This window comes from Triticum aestivum, chromosome 7A, assembly GCF_018294505.1.
Source record: "Triticum aestivum cultivar Chinese Spring chromosome 7A, IWGSC CS RefSeq v2.1, whole genome shotgun sequence".
Classification (NCBI taxonomy): Eukaryota; Viridiplantae; Streptophyta; class Magnoliopsida; order Poales; family Poaceae; genus Triticum; species Triticum aestivum.
The window spans coordinates 163,753,628-163,774,616 of NC_057812.1; positions in this window are offsets into that span (position 1 = coordinate 163,753,628).

Below are 20,989 nucleotides of genomic sequence, written 5' to 3' on the forward strand. Positions count from 1 at the left end.
GATCTTCTTGTTATGATGGTTCTTAACTTCACTCTGAAATCGCTTGAACTTTTCAAACGTTTCAGACTTGTGCTTCATTAAGTAAATATACCTATATCTACCTAAATCGTCAGTGAAGATGAGAAAATAGCAATATCCACCACACACTTCAATTCTGATTGGATCACACGCATCAGCATGTATGATTTCCAACAAGTCACTTGCCCGTTTCATTGTACCTGAAAATGGGGTCTTAGTCATCTTGCCCATGAGGCATGGCTCGCATGTGTCAAGTGATTCAAAATCAAGTGACTCCAAACATCCATCGACATGGAGTTTCTTCATGCATCTTACGCCAATATGACCTAAGCGGCAGTGCCACAAGAAAGTGATACTCTCATTATTAACTCTACATCTTTTGGCATGAACATGTGTATTACCACGACAGAGATTCAATGAATCATTCACATAGGGTGCATGACCATGAAAGGTATTATTCATGTAAACAGAATAACCATTATTCTCTAACTTAAATGAATAACCGTATTGCAATGAACATGATCTAATCATATTCATGCTCAACGTAGACATCTGATAACATTTATCTAGGTTCAATACTAATCCCAAAGGCAGATGGAGCGTGCGATGGTGATCTCATCAACTTTGGAAACACTTCCAACACACATCGTCACCTCGCCCTTAGCCAGTCTCCGTTTAGTCCGTAGCTTTTGCTTCAATTCACCAATAATAGCAACTGAACCGGTATCCAATACCCAGGTGCTACCAGGAGTACTAGTGAGGTACACATTAATAACACGTACATACTTTGTTGAAGTTGCTAGCCTTCTTATCTATCATGCATTTGGGGTAATTCCGCTACCAGTGACTGTTCCCCTAACAATAGAAGCACTTAGTCTCGGGTTTGGGTTCAACCTTGGGTTCCTTCACTGGAGCGGCAACTCGTTTGTCATCCATGAAGTTTCCCTTCTAGCCCTTGCTCTTGTTGAAACCAGTGGTCTTGTTAAACCATCAACACTTGATGTTCTTTCTTGATTTCTACCTTTTTGCGGTCTTAAGCACCGCGAACAGCTCCGGGATCATCTCCATCCCTTGCATGCCATAGTTCATCACGAAGATCTAGTGGCTTAGTGATAGTGACTAGAGAACTCTATCAATCACTATCTTATTCGGAAGTTTAACTCACACTTGATTTAAGTGATTGTAGCACCCAGACATTCTGAGCACATGCTCACTAGCTGAGCTATTCTCCTCCATCTTGTTGGCAAAAGAACTTGTCAGAGGTCTCATACCTCTCAACACGGGCATGAGCCTGAAATCCCAATTTCAGTTCTTGGAACATCTCATATGTCTTATGGCGTTCAAAACGTCATTGGAATCCCGATTCTAAGCCGTAAAGTATGGTGCACTAAACTATCAAGTAGTCATCAGGACGTGTCTGTCAGGTGTTCACAACATCCACAGACGACGTTGTAGGGGTTTGCACATCGAGCGGTGCATCAAAAACGTAAGCCTTCTGTGTAGCAGTGAGGACACTCCTCGGACTACGGACCTAGTCTACATCATTGCTTACAATATCTTTCAACTTAATCTTTCTCTAGGCACATATTGAAACAGGGAGCTACAACGTGAGCTATTTATCTACAACATATTTGCAAAGACAATTTAGACTATGGTCATGATAATACAGTTCATCTAATCAAATTATTTAATGAACTCCCACTCAGATAGACATCCACCTAGTCATCTAAGTGAAACATGATCTGAGTCAACTAGGCCGTGTCAGATCATCACGTGAGACGGACTAGTCAACATCGATGAACATCTTCATGTTGATTGTATCTTCTATACAACTCATGCTCGACCTTTCGGTCTTCCGTGTTCCGAGGCCATGTCTGTACATGCTAGGCTCGTCAAATCAACCTAAGTGTATTGCGTGTGTAAATCTGGCTTACACCCGTTGTATTCAAATGTTAGAATCTATCACACACGATCATCACGTGGTGCTTCAAAACAACGAACCTTCGCAACGGTGCACAGTTAGGGGGAACACTTTCTTGAAATTATTGCGAGGGATCATCTTATTTAAGCTACCGTCGTTCTAAGCAAATAAGATGTAAAACATGATAAACATCACATGCAATCAAATAGTGACATGATATGGCCAATATCATTTTGCTCCTTTTGATCTTCATCTTCGGGCTCCATGATCATCGTTGTCACCGGCATGACACCATGATCTCCATTATCGTGTCTTCTTGAAGTTGTCTCGGCATCTATTACTTCTACTACTATGGCTAACGCTTTAGCAATAAAGTAAAGTAATTACATGATGTTTATGTTGACACGCAGGTCATAAATAAATTAAGACAACTCCTATGGCTCCTGCCGGTTGTCATACTCATCGACATGCAAGTCGTGATTCCTATTACAAGAACATGATCAATCTCATACATCACATATATCATTCATCACATCCTTTTGGCCATATCACATCACAAGGCATATGCTGCAAAAACAAGTTAGACGTCCTCTAATTGTTGTTGCAAGTTTTTACGTGGCTGCTATAGGTTTCTAGCAAGAACGTTTCTTACCTACGCCAAAACCACAACGTGATATGCCAATTTCTATTTACCCTTCATAAGGACCCTTTTCATCGGATCCGATCCGACTAAAGTGGGAGAGACAGACACCCGCTAGCCACCTTATGCAACTAGTGCATGTCAGTCAGTGGAACCAGTCTCACGTAAGAGTACGTGTAAGGTCAGTTCAGGCCGCTTCATCTCATGATGTCGCCGAATCAAGATAAGACTAGTAACGGCAAGTAAATTGACAAAATCGACGCCCACAACAACTTGTGTTCTACTCGTGCATAGAAACTACGCATAAACCTGGCTCATGATGCCACTGTTGGGGATTGTAGCAGAAATTTAAAATTTTCTACGCATCACCAAGATCAATCTATGGAGTAATCTAGCAACGACGGGAAGGGGAATGCATCTACATACCCTTGTAGATCGCTAAGCGGAAGCGTTACAAGAACGCGGATGAAGGAGTCATACTCGTAGCGATTCAGATCGCGGTTGATTCCGATCTAAGCGCCGAACAATGGCGCCTCCGCGTTCAACGCACGTGCAGCCCGATGACGTCTCCTACGCCTTGATCTAGCAAGGGGAGAAGGAGAGGTTCGGGAAGACTCCGTCTAGCAGCAGCACGACGGCGTGGTGGTGGTGGAGCGCGGGACTCCAGCAGGGCTTCGCCAAGCACTACGAGAGACGAGGAGGGAGAGAGGTAGGGCTGCGTCAAGAGAGAGATCAAATCATGTGTTGGGTAGCCCCCATACCTCAAGTATATATAGGGGGAGGGGAGGGGGCTGCGCCCCCTCTAGGGTTCCCACCCCAAGGGGTGCGGCAGCCCCAGATCGCATCTAGGGTGGCGGCCACAAGGGGGAGAAGGGGAGGCGCACCTGGGGTGGGCCTTAGGGCCCATCTACCCTAGGGTTTGCCCCCTTCCCCTCTTGGAGGCGCCTTGGGCCTTGGTGGGAGGCGCCCCAGCCCACCTAGGGGCTGGTCCCTTCCCACTATTGGCCCATGTAGGCCTCCGGGGCTGGTGGCCCCACCTGGTGGACCCCCGGACCCCTCCGGTGGTCCCGGTACACTACCGGTGATGCCCGAAACACTTCCGGTGGCCAAAACCATACTTTCTATATATCAATCTTTACCTCCGGACCATTCCGGAACTCCTCGTGACATCCGGTATCTCATCCGGGACTCCAAACAACATTCCGTAACCGCGTCCATACTTTCCTTATAACCCTAGCGTCATCGAACCTTAAGTGTGTAGACCCTACGGGTTCGGGAGTCATGCAGACATGGCCGAGACAACTCTCCGGTCAATAACCAACAGCAGGATCTGGATACCCATGTTGGTTCCCACATGCTCCATGATGATCTCATTGGATGAACCACGATGTCAAGGATTCAATCAATCCCGTATACAATTCCCTTTGTCTATCGATACGATACTTACCCGAGATTCGATCGTCGGTATCCTGATACCTTGTTCAATCTCGTTACCGGCAAGTCTCTTTACTCGTTCCGTAACACATCATCCCGTGATCAACTTCTTGGTCACATTGTGCACATTATGATGATGTCCTACCGAGTGGACCCAGAGATACCTCTCCGTTACACGGAGTGACAAATCCCAGTCTCGATTCGTGCCAACCCAACAGACAGTTTAGGAGATACCCATAGTGCACCTTTATAGCCACCCAGTTACGTTGTGACGTTTGGCACACCCAAAGCACTCCTACGGTATCCGGGAGTTGCACAATCTCATGGTCTAAGGAAATGATACTTGACATTAGAAAAGCTTTAGCATACGAACTACACGATCTTGTGCTAGGCTTAGGATTGGGTCTTGTCAATCACATCATATCCCGTTATCAACGACATCCAATGTCCATGGTCAGGAAACCGTAACCACTTATTGATCAACGAGCTAGTCAACTAGAGGCTTACTAGGGACATGGTGTTGTCTATGTATCCACACATGTATCTGAGTTTCCTATCAATACAATTCTAACATGGATAATAAACGATTATCATGAACAATGAAATATAATAATAACTAATTTATTATTGCCTCTAGGGCATATTTCCAACAAATATCCACACGAATCTCAACGTAAGATCAATGGCATAAGACTTAGATGTGCAATACTTATGGCACATTTAGATGTGCTTTAGCAAAACTGCAAGTTTTAAGATGCTCGACAGCATTCGTCCTTTCCCGTCCCTAATTGACACTCGGATGCATGGGTGCACGTACGAGTGGAGTGATGGTGGACAAAAGAGAAGGAAGTGACCTTGGTCGGCAATATACCTGGCCATGGGCAGCCCCGCCCGGTCGGCCCGACCTTGTCCATGGGTCGGGCTCAGGCCTAGGTTTTGAGCCCGAAGCCCAGCCCGGGCCGGGCCTGGACCCGTCAACTTCGTCATTTAAGGAAGAGGCCCGGCCCGAGGCCTGACGAGCTTTTAATGGGATGGGCCGGGCTCGGCCCGATTTTTAGGCCCGACGCCCGGACCGGGACCGGGCCCGTCAACTTCTTCATTTAAGGAAGAGGGCCGACCCGAGGCCCGACGGGCTTTTAATGTGATGGGCCAGGCTCGGCCCGATTTTTAGGCCCGATGGCCGGGCCGGGCCCGCGCCTGGGTTTTTGCGTCGGGTTTTGGTTGGCCCGGCCTGAGGAATGGCCAGGTATAGTCGGCGGTGCTGGAGCATGAAATGGAACCGAACAAAAGGGTTCGGGGTGATTTGCCCTGTGCATGTCGACCGGCATCCGTTCCTCGAGCTGCGTGCTCGGGCGCTGCTGAGATTTTCGGTGCTGCAGTACGTACGTAAATGCTTGATTTATGGAGTTTTAGGGTCACTAACTTGACGTCCTTTTGAAATCTATAGGATCAGAAACCCACATAATTGTTGATGGAAAGATGATTGATAGCAATAGGAAAAACAAAGGTATCGTACAAAGAATTCTGGCTGGTTCTAAATTTTCCTCCAGAATATTACCGCCGATGGATTATTTGTAAGAAAACAAATCAATGGATTTCAATCGTACAACAGCATTGTAGGTACAGTCCCCAACAGGTAAAAGCCGGCCACAACGCACATCACCAGTCGAGTCCGAGGCACTAGAAAAGCGCATTCGAATCTACGAGGAGGAACAAGCTCGTCGTAAATGGCGCAGTCCCCGCAGAGTCTCGCTCTCGCTTTTTTACCTCACATGATCACATCACATCGGTGGCCTCTTTCGTTTCTTTTGTGGTGGTAGCGCCCGTCCATGCTCGAGAAGAAAGACGTAAGGCAGGCCTGATGGCGCTCATATCTCCTCACTCTTCGCCACGTGTAGCGACAGCCGGCGGCCGAGGCGATGGCCCGGTGCCGACAAGGGCACGACGGGCACGCACATATGCGCCCCCGCGGCCGGGCCTGTTTAACTGTTTACACGCAGCCGGGCCCGGTGATCGTCGTGGTCGCCGTCGCCGTCCCCGCCCCGTTCGTTCCCATGACATTACTGTTGAATCGGACTGCCGAGCCCCACACCGTATCCGCGCCGGCAAAGCCGTTGTACGTGGTCACCCTCGGTCTCTCACGGCTGCGCTCATGAGAATGCAGATCGAGCAGAGGACGCCGAATCCGATGGAGGACGGACACGTTTACGTACAGGAGTTGGGTTCTAACCACTGGCCACTGGTACCATCGGTACACCGTGTGGATCGGTCCATGGTCTGTGAAGAGGCATCACGTCCGTCCTTTTTTTTCCTTGCCCGTGAGGACACGAAAGGAACACTTTCCACAGTTGTGAATCTTTTCTAGGTCTCGGCGGCGTTCCTGCAGGACCGGGAAAGGATGAGGGGACCGTGTGTATATGCTGCATTCCTTTGGGTGGCACTGAAAAGGGGCGTCCACATATTAGCCATCGAACGAGCATGAAACCGATCGAATCTAGTACTAGCTAGGCATTCTTTCCATACCTGCATATGTACCAGTTCCTCGGCCAGGAAGTACTGTACGTCTCTAGTCTAGTCCCAAACGTTGGTGGCTTTGGGGCGTCTACCTTGCGACAAGGGAGCATGTACAACGTTGCTCAAAGTCAAAACTAGGTGCTAACAAATTTCAGACCCGAGTACAAAAGTTATAGCAAGGGGCGGAGCCAGGATTTAGGCATAGGGTGGGCGAGATGAAGGTGAGGCCAAAAAATATTTTGTGACTTGTGACTACCAAAAGTTTTAGGGCGCTAATAAGCGCCGGTGCGCCGGCCCAAACTTTCGGCCGGTCCACTGCTAACCGCCCGATCTACATAACATGAACAGTCGGATCTCAGTGTCATCTTCCTCCCTTTCCATATCTTCCTTCTCAGTCCTACACGCATGGGGAAAACAAGAAAAAGGCAGGGGCGCCATCGATCCCTGCCGGGCAGCGCCGGCTCCCCATTGTCGCCGCTAGCCGCTCGCCGCCGGTAGCAGCCCTCGTACCCCCTGGTGTGCCCTCGTGCAGCAAATCGCGCTGCTGGATCCAACAAAAAATGGGGGCAAAAATCACCGTGCCCGCAGCCGTCCACTGCTGCAACCCTCCACCCATCAGAGGTGTCGCGGCTGTCACCGGGATGCTGCGAGGGCGGAGACCATGCGGAGATGCTCCAACGCTGACAACGGCGGGCGACGTGACCCTGCAGCATCGTCTTGCTGCGACCGGCAAGGCATTTTGCTGGAACCAGCGACACCAATTGCTGGAACCGGCACGTCAGGGAGCTGGAACGCGGAGTGGGGCGTGGAGCTACAACCTCATGCGCCCGGAGTTGCAACCGCCCACAAAAAAAGCTACTACCTGCAACCCAAAAAGCTACTACCGGCAGATTGATTTGCTACCACTGACGACGCGAGACAGCTGCAAGCGTCGAGCAGGAAGCTGCAACCCGCCTGCAAAAAAGCTACTACGGGCAATGGAAAAAGCTACTACCGACGGACATTTTTGCTACAATGGGCGACGCTGAAATTTGTGGCCGGTGAAGGTAGACGACTACAACCAAGGGAAGATACAAACCGCAGAGAAAAATGCTACAACCAGCATATGGAACAGCTACAACGCACCACGAGCTGGGATGGTCAGTGCGGAGAACTGCGATGGTCACCATGGCGTTTGGGGCCATGGTTTCGACAAGCTGCGACAGTCACTACGCTGAGCTAGAATGGTGGCTGTGATTTGCTGCATCAGCGGTGACGAGCCGGCGAGCTTCGATGCCGGTGTCTCCGCTCATCCATGGTGGGTGGTCAGCAGGGGCTTGGTTGCGGCTGCGTCGTCGGTGGTAGCACTGGTTCAGGCGAGCTGAAGAAAAATGCGTTGCTACAAGGAAGAAGAAGGAACGGACATGGCTACTTGACTAAGAGATAAGGCTGTGTTAAAAAAAGATAGATGTGTGGGCCTAGCCTGTGTGAACGAGAGCGCGCGACCGGCGCAGCGTTTCCGCCGGTGCCCCGGCTGGAAACGTTTACCAAAGTTTTATACCAAGTGCCGTTAGTGTTTCACATTGCCCATATTATGCATACAAAAAAAATGCAGCTGGAGCATCTCTTAGCTATAGCTAGTAATGGTGAACAATTCCATATATAATAAGGTGTAACCAAAATACTCCAAAAAAAAAATTTCTAAAAAGAGGGTTTACCCCAGTCTCTGCATCAGAAAGATGCATACGGCTCATATTATTAAAAAGGAAATTCAGCAATAAAGTCTCCAAGTATCGAAGTGCGAAAATAAACAAAAGCTCATAAGAGCTAAAGCCCAAAGCCACAACCGGCTGGCAAATAAAATAGGAGCACTACATGCCTATCCTATTACATGATCGCCATCCAAACCGGTTGAAAATATCCCGAGCTACCATCTCCCATCGGTAGACGCAGTAACCAAACGCTCTCTGGCCTCCGTCGGAGTGAGTAGCGACCACATACGGATGAACGCCGTGGCCCTGAAGATAACCTGCAAGAAGTGAATGTTTGTTGATCTGTTAAAAACTAAATCATTTCCGCAGTTCCATACTGCCAAAATAAAACACAAACGCCAACACGAATGTGTCTCGCAGTATCGGAATCAACCCCATCAAGCCATGTTCCAAATAACATGTTGATAGAGGTGGGCTGATTAATATTAAACGCAATATGAATCGACCGCCACAGAATCTTAGCCAACGGACAATCAAGAAAGAGGTGTTTGATGTTTTCTTTATGATCGCAAAAACTACACCGAGAAGAACCCACCCAGTTGCGTTTTGCCAGGTTATCCTTAGTCAAAATGACTTGTTTATGCATAAACCACATAAACACTTTGATTCGTAAGGATACCTTTACTTTCCAAACATGTATCGAGGAAGGGATAACGCTAGAGTTAATGACATCCAGATACATGGATTTGACCGAGAATACACCGTTTTTAGTAAGTTTCCAATACAGCTGATCTGGCTGCTAGGACAACTGGACTACCATTAAACATCTTACAAGATGGAGCCACGCCTCCCAACGATTTGCAACTAGCGTCCTCCGAAAACTAATATTGAGGGGAGTGGATTGTAAAACAGTTGCAACGTAGGCTTCTCTACGTCGAACAATGTTGTACAAAGTAGGATATTGAAGTGCAAGGGGGTCTCCCCAAGCCACGTATCCTCCCAGAACCTCGTAGTAGCTTCATTCCCGACAATAAATTTTGTCTTGTTGAAAAAGAGTTGTTTAACTCTCATCAAACCCTTCCAAAAAGGTGAGTCGGAAGGCCTCACATTCACCTGGGCCAAGGTTTTAGCATAAAGATACTTATTACGCAGAATCTGTGCCCAAGTAGCCTCCGTCTCAGACGAAAGTTTAAATAGCCACTTGCTAAGGAGACATATGTTTTTGACTTCCAGATTTTCAATACCTAGACCCCTTTGGTCCTTCGGCCTACAGATTATATCCCACTTAGCAAGCCTATACTTTCGTTCAAGCTCATCACTCTGCCAAAAGAATCGAGATTGGTAGAAGTCTAACCTTTTCCTGACACCCACCGGAACCTGGAAAAAGGATAGGAGAAACATAGGCATACTGGTAAGGACCAAATTAATCAGAATCAATCGTCCTCCGTATGACATGAGCTTCCCTTTCCAACAGCTCAGTTTCTTTTCAAAACGATCCTCGATGCATTTCCACTCTATGTTAGTCAGCTTACGATGATGAATGGGTATACCTAAGTACGTAAACGGTAATGAGCCCAATTCACAACCGAACAATTGTTTATACGCCTCCTGGTCATCATTAGCTCTTCCGAAGCAAAACAATTTGCTCTTGTGGGAGTTAATTTTGAGCCCGGACAATTGTTCAAATAAGCATAACAGCAGCTTCATGTTTCTTGCTTTCGCCAAGTCGTGCTCCATAAAGATGATAGTATCATCAGCATACTGAAGAATGGAAATCCCTCCGTCAACTAGATGTGGAACCAGGCCACCTACCTGCCCTGCATCTTTTGCCCGTCCTATTAAAATAGTCAGCATATCAGCCACTATGTTGAACAGGATCATGACATCGGGTCTCCTTGCCTTAGCCCCTTGTGTGTCTGGAAATAGTGTCCTATGTCGTCATTCACTTTAATCCCTACACTCCCTTTTTGTGTAAAGGAATCAATCTGGTTTCTCCAGGCCAGATCAAAACCTTTCATACGCAAAGCTTATTGAAGGAAAGGCCATTTAACTTTATCATATGCTTTTTCAAAATCCACTTTAAAAACTACGCCATCAAGCTTTTTTGAGTGGATCTCATGGAGCGTCTCATGCAAGACAACAACCCCTTCAAGGATATTTCTATCAGGCATGAAAGCAGTCTGGGACGGATGAACTACAGAGTGCGGAATCTGCGTAAGTCTGTTCGTCCCAACCTTGGTGAATATTTTGAAACTCACATTAAGTAGACATATAGGCCTGAGCTGCTCAATGCGAACAACCTCTGTCTTCTTAGGAAGAAGAGTTATCGTTCCAAAATTCAGCTTAAACAACTGAAGCTGTCCCTCAAAAAACTCCTGAAACACGGGCATCAAATCTCCCTTAATAAAACGCCAGCACTTTTTATAGAACTCCGCCGGAAACCCAACCGGTCCTGGAGCCTTATTATTCTCTATTTGTGCAATGGCCTCAAACACCTCTTTCTCTGTAGCGACCATACCTCAAACGGTCTAATCTCTGTGCTCAGGTGTCATCCTTGGATCAGTAATGCTGACACCACACAGAACTTGAAGGATTTATAACAGAGTAGCAATCACACACTTATTACATCGAGTGTCTCAAAAGAGAACTTACTACAATAAATATGACTTAAGGCCATCTAATAACGATAACAACGGAAGGCTTGGAAGATAAGTGAGTCCATCAACTCCAACGGCATCACTGAGTATAGGACCACGACCTAAAAACTCCTTAATCATCATCTGAAAAGTCTGCAACATTAACGTTGCAGCCCGAAACGGGTCAGCACATGGAATATGCTGACAAAATAACACATAGAGAGTAATGGAGTGAAATAGGCTATTCTATATGCATATTTGGCTGGTGGAAAGCTCTATGGTTACAGTTTTTGCGTAAAGCCAATTTTTCCCTACTGCAAAGGAATAAATTTTATTTAACTATCATGGTAGTTGTTAAACATTGAGAATGGTTGACAGCATTCTCAATCCCAATTAAGCATCATCATTAAACAAAACCCAACAAAATTAATTTTAGAGTAACATGTTGAGATTCACATGATAATCCAGGTACTAGATACTCAAGATGTCCATAACCGGGGACACGGCTAATCATGATTAGTTTATACACTCTGCACATGTTTGCGCACTTTTCCCCACACGACTCGATCGCCTCCGTTTGGTTTCTCGCACTACATGGTGTTTGAGAAGACGGATGACCGAGACATAGTCTTTCAGAAGCGCTAGCACCTTACGATCGGGTAGACCGTTACACCTACTTTCCCCTACATCTGCTAGTCTACCACTGTAAGAGTTCGCACAACTTAATCAACTATGCTAGAGCCCATAATAGCTTGTGGCTGCACACGGAAGTTTCTAGCATGAATAATCTCATGATCCCTTTGAGCCTGGGTGGCGGTCCATAAAGAAAACAGGCAATCGCTGGAATACCCAGGTGCCTCAATCCACCCAGATGTGTGTTTAAGTTGCCACCTTAAATAAACCATTAATTAACAATCTCACATCTGTCATGGATACACTCACCCAATCCACGTCTACTAGCATAGCATGGCATAATAAGCAAACGTAGAAGTAACTCCCAAAGGTTTGATAATAACAGGTAATAGGTTCTACCTCAACTACTTCCCAAACCCACAATTTAATTAGATCCTAATCATGCAATGTGTGAGGATTGATCTAATGCAATAAAACTGGGTAGAGGGTAAACATGATCAAAGTGTTACTTGCCTTGCTGATGATCCGGGAAACCTAGCGATTCAAAGTAGCAAGCGGCGCACTTCGGGTACTCTATCGCAAACAAACAAGCATACAACAAGTAATCAACTAATGCACAGCTAAAACTCACATAAGAGATCTAACCAGAAAGTTCAACTTAAGAACTCCGGTTGGCAAAAAGAATCAAATCGAACGAAGCAACGAAAGACAAACGGCAAAAGAAACAGGCTTTGTTTACTATTCTGGATTTAGGGCAATTTTTACAGTCGCAAAAACTTGTTTGAGTTGGTTAAACGGAAAGAGGGTTTCGAGACGAAACTCCAGGCGCTTGAATCGTCTGATTCCGATAAACAAGCGAAAGGTTAGACTAAAACAAAAATCGGATCAGGAATCGCGATATGGAAAATCGCGGATTTAATCCGAGAAAAAGAAAAACGACGAACGTTCGTTAAAACGAACGAACTGACGAACGCTCGCTAAATAAATAAACCAGAAAAACGGATCTATTTAAAAAAACTAAAACTAAAAAAACGATGAAACCGTCGGAAAACTGAACGGTTTTTTTTCGAGAAAAACCGGAGGCGAAAAAAAACTACCTCCGGCGACTCCGGCGAACGGCGACGGCGGCGGGCGGCGGCGCGGCGCGGCAACGGCGCGGGCGGCGGCGGCTAGGGTTAGGGTTTCGGGCGGGGGCGCGGATGGGCTTTGGCCGGGGCCTCGGGGCGCTTATAAGAGGCCCGGCCAGGAGGAGTCCTGGCCGGTTAGGGCCCAAGGTCGGTTCGGACTTTTTTTAAATAATTACGCTTGGAAAGAAAACAAAAGAAATACTATACGAACTCCAAAAATCCCGAAATAAATTTTCCCCGGCTTCTAAAATCAAGCCTCACAGGATGAACATTTATTTGGGGCCTAAATATAATTTTGAAAAACGCGCATTTTTTCTAAATTCAAATAAAATAGCAAATAAAACCAAATAAAATCTTATTTGATTTTTTATTAAATCCTCAATATTTCTTTATTTTGGGAAAGTCATTTTATTCCCTCTCTCATAATTTTTATAATAGAAATAATTGAAGATAAAATAAATAAAATCAAATGATCGGATTTTCAAAATTTGAGACAAACTCAAATATGAAAATAACGAAATCCCCAACTCTCTCCGAGGGTCCTTGAGTTGCGTGAAATTTCTAGGATCAACCAAAATGCAATAAATATGATATGCAATGATGATCTAGTGTATAACATTCCAAATTGAAAATTTGGGATGTTACAAACCTACCCCCCTAAGATGAATCTCGCCCTCGAGATTCGTATTGGCTAGAAAATAGGTGAGGGTGGTCCTTCAACAAATCTTCCTCTCGTTCCCAGGTGGCTTCATCCTTCGTGTGGTGGCTCCACTAAACCTTGCAAAACTTGATAACCTTGCTGCGGGTGACTCGGTTGGCATACTCTAGAATCTTAACCGGTTTCTCCTCATAGGTCAAATCACTGTCCAACTGAATAGCTTCCAGCGGTACCGTATCTCTCAGCGGTATGTCAGCCATCTCTGCGTGGCACTTCTTCAACTGGGATACATGAAACACGTCGTGAACTCCTGACAATCCTTCGGGCAATTCCAACTTATAGGCAACTTCTCCCATACGCTCCAAAACTTTGTATGGGCCTACAAAACGTGGCGCTAACTTTCCCTTAACTCCAAAGCGCTTAACTCCTCAAAGTGGTGATACTCGAAGATAAACTCGGTCTCCGACTTCGTAAACTATCTCCTTGCGTTTAGAATCTGCATAACTCTTCTGCCTGGATTGAGCTACCTTGAGCCTATCGCGAATCAATTTCACTTTCTGTTCAGACTCCTTTATCAGATCCGGTCCAAACAACTGGCGGTCTCCAACTTCATCCCAAGACAATGGGGTCCTGCACCTCCTTCCGTACAAGGCTTCGAAAGGGGCCATCTTCAAACTGGATTGATAGCTGTTGTTGTAAGAGAACTCTGCATACGGAAAATTCTCGTCCCAACAAGATCCGTAATCTAGCGCACAAACTCTTAGCATATCCTCCAAAATCTGATTGACTCTCTCAGTCCGTCCATCTGTCTGCGGGTGGAAAGCTATGCTAAACTCCAGTCTGGTACCCAAAGTTTCATGCAACTGATTCCAGAACTTTGAGGTAAATTGGGTTCCTCTATCTGATACTATGCTCCTTGGAACTCCATGCAGACAAACAATTCTAGTCATGTATATCTTTTGCCAACTTTGCACTGGTATAGGTAGTCTTCACTGGAATGAAATGAGCTACCTTTGTCAAACGATCGACTACAACCCATATCGAGTCATAGCCTGAACGTGTTCTGGGCAATCCTGTAATAAAATCCATGCCTAGCTTATCCCACTTCCATTCGGGTATCGGCAATGGCTGTAGAAATCTGGCTGGCTTCTGATGCTCTGCCTTTACTCTCTGACATACATCACAAACTGCTACATATTCCGCAATATCCTTCTTCATTCCGGTCCACCAGAAAATATCCTTCAAATCCAAATATATCTTGGTGTTTCCTGGGTGAATCGAATACGGTGAATCATGGGCCTCTTGTAAAATTAACTTCCTGATCTCCGAATCATTTGGTACATAGACACGGTCTTCAAACCATAAGGTATCGTGCTCATCCTCACGAAATCCCTTAACTTTTCCTTTGCTCATTTTCTCCTTAATAGAAGCAATCTCTTTGTCAGTCTTTTGAGCTTCTCTGATCTTATCCATCAACGTAGACTGAATCTCCAATGCTGCTACATATCCTCTTGGAACTATTTCCAAACATAGCTCTCGAAGATTTTCGGCTAACTCCCTTGATAAATCTCCCGTCATTAGGGTGTTGACATGGCTCTTGCAGCTCAACGCGTCAGCTACTACATTAGCCTTTCCGGGGTGATAATGCAATTTCATATCATAATCCTTGATGAGCTCCAACCATCTCCTTTGTCTGAGGTTCAACTCCTTCTGTGTGAAAATATACTTCAAACTCTTGTGATCCGTGTACACCTCGCAATGGTTTCCAATCAGAAAATGTCTCCAAGTCTTCAATGCATGCACTACGGCTGCTAACTCCAAATCATGCGTGGAATAATTCAACTCATGAGGCTTAAGCTGCCGTGAGGCATATGAAACAACTCTTCTTTCCTGCATAAGAACTGCTCCAAGTCCTCGACGTGAAGCGTCACAATACACCTCATAATCCTTGGTCTGATCTGGTAAAATCAACACTGGTGAGGTAACCAAACGTTTCTTCAACTCCTGAAAACTAGCCTCACATTCCTCAGTCCATATGAACTTGGTATCCTTCTTTAACAACTCTGTCATAGGCTTCGCAATCTTTGAGAAATTCTCAATAAACCTCCGGTAGTATCCTGCGAGTCCAAGAAAACTCAGGATCTCTCCAACTGTTGTTGGCTCTTCCCACTTGGTTACGGTATCAACTTTACTGGGATCTACTGCTATACCTTCTCCGGATATAACGTGTCCGAGAAATCCAACTTCTTTCAAAAACTCACATTTGCTAAACTTGGCATATAATTGATGTTCTCTGAGCTTTCCAAGAACCAAACGCAAATGCTCCTTATGCTTCTCTTCATTCTTCGAGTAAACCAGGATATCATCAATAAACACTACGACGAACTTATCCAAGAACTCTATAAACACTTTGTTCATCATGTTCATAAAATATGCAGGTGCATTAGTCAGACCAAATGACATAACGGTATACTCGTACAGCCCATACCTGGTGGTAAAAGCCGTCTTAGGTATATCCTGTTCTCGAATCTTCAAATGGTGGTATCCTGATCGCAGATCGATCTTGGAAAATAGCTTAGCTCCTTGCAATCGATCAAATAGATCATTGATCATCGGTAGTGGATACTTGTTCTTAATGGTTACTTCATTTAAACCTCGATAATCAACAACCATCCTTAACGATTCATCCTTCTTTTCCATTAGAAGTACTGGCGATCCCCAAGGCGATGAACTTGGGCGAATGTATCCTTTATCCGGTAACTCCTTAATTTGCTTCTTAATCTCCACCAAATCCTTTGCAGGCATTCTATATGGTCTCTTTGATATTGGCCCTGTGCCTGGCAAAAGCTCAATCAAAAACTCAATATCTCTATCCGGTGGCATGCCTAGCAATTCTTCTGGAAATACATCGGGGAAATCCTTCACTACGGGTACTTCCTCCTGCACAACTCCTGTTAAACAATTTACTTGAGTCCTCTTCGGCACATGCCGGGATACATACTTGATCCTTCTCCCTTCTGGGGTGGTAAGCAAGATCGACTTACTGGCGCAATCGGTGTTTCCTCCATACATCGACAACCAATCCATACCCAGAATTACATCCAAACCTTGTGATTCCAATATTATCAAATCTGAGGGGAACACATGCCTACCCATACTTAATGGCACTTGAAAACATCCTTGGCTAGCCCTATACTCCGCTCCTGGTGAGCTTACTAACATAGGAGTTCTAAGAACTTTGGTGGGTAGGTTATACTTATCCACAAATCCCCTTGATATGTATGAATGTGATGCACCAGTATCAAAAAGAACGAGTGCAGTAAATGACACAACCAAAAACTTACCGATTACTGCATCCGGCTGCTCTTCAACCTCCTCCACGTTAACGTGGTTCACCTGTCCCCTGTTGAAAGGGTTCGGCTTCTTCCCAGAGCTTCCATTGCCATTACCATTCTGTGATTCAGGACATTCATTGGCATAATGTCTGGTCTTCTGGCACTTAAAACAAGTGACTTGGATCAGGTCTCTCTTGGCTGGGGTCGATGGGTTGGTGCGGTTCTGGCCGTTGCTTCCTCCATTCCCATTACCATTCTTGCTACCATTGTGATTGTGCGAGCTACCGCCTCCATGGGTATGCTGAAAATGTCCTCCCGGTCTAGGGGTAAAACGTGGCTTCTGCTGAGCTCCTGAAGTGTGCTTCCCTTGTCCATACTTCCTCTTGCGATTCTCAATCTGCTGTTTCTTCCCTTCAATCATGAGAGCACGATCTACCAACTCCTGGTAGTTGTTGAAGGTGGCTACCATCAATTGCATGCTCAACTCATCATTCAGTCCTTCCAGAAACTTCTCCTGCTTAGCTGCATCCATAGCAACGTCATCTGGGGCATAACGTGCTAATTTACTAAAGTCCTCCACATACTGGCCAACTGTCCGTCCTCCTTGGCGCAGGTTGCGAAACTCTCGCTTCTTCATGGCCATAGCTCCTGCTGAAACATGGGCGTTCAAAAGGCCTGCTGAAACTGGCCCCACGTGACAGCGTTGACAGGGGAAGTGGCTGTGAAATTCTCCCACCATGATGCTGCGGGTCCTTCAAGATGATGTGCGGCAAACTTCACCTTTTCCGCATTCGTGCATCCTGCTGTGGTCAACTCTCTAGCTGTCTTGCGGAGTCAATCATCTGCTACTATCGACTCGGTGCTACTGGAAAACACCGGCGGATTCAGCCTAAGAAAACGGGCTAAGTGATCAACAGGTGGTGGTGGTGGTGGGTTGTTGTTGTTGTTCCCCTGATTCAGATTCTGGACTAACAACTACATCAATGTGTTCTGCTGCTGGATCAACTGGGTGAGCTCCGGTGGAAAGGTAAATCCGGGGTCACGTCTCGGAGGCATCTAAGGTTTCAGAAAAGATGAGATTTAAGAATAGAGAGGGGTCTAAAGAGAAAACACTACCCATATGCACATGAGGCAAAAGCAAACAATTCACTTCATTCAATCAATCAAACAAGGGCATACAAACGATCTAACTATCGCAAAAGTGATCAGACTACTATATTTACATGGTGGACTACTACTACTAATGAGGTGGTCTACTAGAAATATTCTTCGGTTGCAGACTCCATTATATCTGCTCCAGCTTCATCAACATAGTCATCATCACTATCGTCCGGATCCGAGTCGGTGTCGTCGATGATGATGTAATCTTCCGGACGAATCTCCTTGGGTTCTTCGTCTTCTTCTACTGGCGTAGGGCCTCCCATGAATATTTCGATCTTCTTGATCAGATCATCATTCTTCTCCACTAATACTTCGATTTCCTCTTCGTAATCTTCATGTGTAGCCTTGAGTTCTTCCTCCAGTTCCTTGATCCTTGTCCTCGCCTTCTTCAGATCTATCATGTCGGCGCATATCTGGTTCTCCTGACGTCGAATGTGCTGGTTTAACTCTTGGATAAAAGCTGCAACTGATCTATCCTTCCTGGTGCTGATCATCTCCCAGTGCTCATCTCTGCGCCCACAAATCTGGTAGATAGTATCCTTGAGATCATTGCGGTAGACTTCTCCAATGCGTCCCATGGCGATGTGAGCTGCCATGCTCTTTCCTAGACTCCTAGTTGGTGCATCAAAAGAAAACTCTATGGGCTCGGTGACTGGCATGAACGTCCTTCCTGGAACTTGAACTTGAATCATCCAGCGCTCTTCTTCAGGTAAAGTGGCGTTGTAGGTTCCGGTGAAGCTTGGTACTCCTATGTTCAGGTATCGAGTGACTTCCTTCAAGTGACGCCCAAAGGGTGTATCTTGATCAGGTTGCGTGAACTTGTTCCTTGCATCCGCCATCCTAAAAGAGTAGAAAATATGAGAAGTCAGAAAGAGAAGAGAGTGAGTAGTGATCTAGGTCTTTAGCTTAGTGGTCGTATCCTACAGTCAGCGTGTGCTCTGATACCATCTTGTAGCAATCAGACCTCAAACGGTCTAATCTCTGTGCTCAGGTGTCATCCCTGGATCAGTAATGCTGACACCACACAGAACTTGAAGGATTTATAACAGAGTAGCAATCACACTCTTATTACATCAAGTGTCTCAAAAGAGAGCTTACTATAATAAATATGGCTTAAGGCCATCTAATAACGATAACAGCGGAAGGCTTGGAAGATAAGTGAGTCCATCAACTCCAACGGCATCACTGAGTATAGGACCACGACCTAAAAACTCCTTAATCGTCGTCTGAAAAGTCTGCAACATTAACGTTGCAGCCCGAAACAGGTCAGCACATGGAATATGCTGGCAAAATAACACATAGAGAGTAATGGAGTGAAATAGGCTATTCTATATGCATATTTGGCTGGTGGAAAGCTCTATGGTTACAGTTTTTGCGTAAAGCCATTTTTCCCTACTGCAAAGGAATAAATTTTATTTAACTATCATGGTAGTTGTTAAACATTGAGAATGGTTGACAACATTCTCAATCCCAATTAAGCATCATCATTAAACAAAACCCAAAAAAATTAATTTTTAGAGTAACATGTTGAGATTGACATGATAATCCAGGTACTAGATAATCGAGATGTCCATAACCGTGGACACGGCTAATTATGATTAGTTTATACACTATGCAGAGGTTTGCGCACTTTTCCCCACAAGACTCAATCGCCTCCGTTTGGTTTCTCGCACTACATGGTGTTTGAGATGATGGATGACCGAGACATAGTCTTTCAGAAGCACTAGCACCTTACGATCGGGTAGACCGTTACATCTACTTTCCCCTACATCTGCTAGTCTACCACTATAAGAGTTCGCACAACTTAATCAACTATGCTAGAGCCCATAATAGCTTGTGGCTGCACACAGAAGTTTCTAGCATGAATAATCTCATGATCCATTTGAGCCTGGGTGACGGTCCATAAAGAAAACAGGCAATCGCTGGAATACCCAGGTGCCTCAATCCACCCAGATGTGTGTTTAAGTTGCCACCTTAAATAAACCATTAATTAACAATCTCACATCTGTCATGGATACACTCACCCAATCCACGTCTACTAGCATAGCATGGCATAATAAGCAAACATAGAAGTAACTCCCAAGGGTTTGATAATAATAGGTAATAGGTTCTACCTCATCTACTTCCCAAACCCATAATTTAATTAGATCATAATCATGCAATGTGTGAGGATTGATCTAATGCAATAAAACTGGGCAGAGGGAAAACATGATCAAAGTGTTACTTGCCTTGCTGATGATCCGGGAAACCTAGCGATTCGACGTAGCAAGCGGCACACTCCGGGTACTCTATCGCAAACAAACAAGCATACAATAAGTACTCAACTAATGCACAGGTAAAACTCACATAAGAGATCTAACCAGAAAGTTCAACTTAAGAACTCCGGTTGGCAAAAAGAATCAAATCGAACGAAGCAATGAAAGACAAACGGCAAAAGAAACAGGCTTCGTTTACTATTGTAGCGACCCGACCTCAAATGGTCAAGCCTCTGTGTATCCGTGCCATCCCTGGATCGGTATGCTGGCACACACAGTACATCAATGTATATCAAAGTGCAATCACATGTATAAATAACATAAAACTGATATATACCTCATAAGTCTCAGCGGAAACAAACATAAGGGTGTGGAGTCCATCAACGCCAACGGGAAGTTGAGTGTAGACCGTAACCCTACAACGTAACTCTTACTCATCGTAGAAAATTCCTGCAACATAAGACGTTGCAGCCCTGTAGGTCGGTACATTGAATGTACTGGCAAGTCACATCATAAGAATAATGAACCTATTGTACATGCAATTTGGCTGGTGGAAAGCACTAAGTTTAGTTTTTGCATAAAGCTAGTTTTTCCCTAGAATAAAAGATATTATTCTACCACTACAGTATAGCATAGGATGAGTTGGTAAACCCAACTTAATCCATTCCCAAAGTTTCATTTAAAACCCAACTATTTAATTAAGAGTGATGAGATCTCCCAGCATTTCCACTACTAGATGCTCAAGTTGTCCGTAACCGGGGACATGGCTAATCGATTAGGGTTTAACACTCTGCAGAGGTTTGCGCACTTTTCCCCACAAGACTCGATCGCCTCCCTTGAAGTTCTCGCACTGCCTGGCGTTTGAGAACAGGATGACCGAGACATAGTTTTTCGAAAGTATTCCCCCTTAACCCACGGATAGGCCGGTACACCTACTCATTCTACATCTGCTAGCCCATCCCGAAA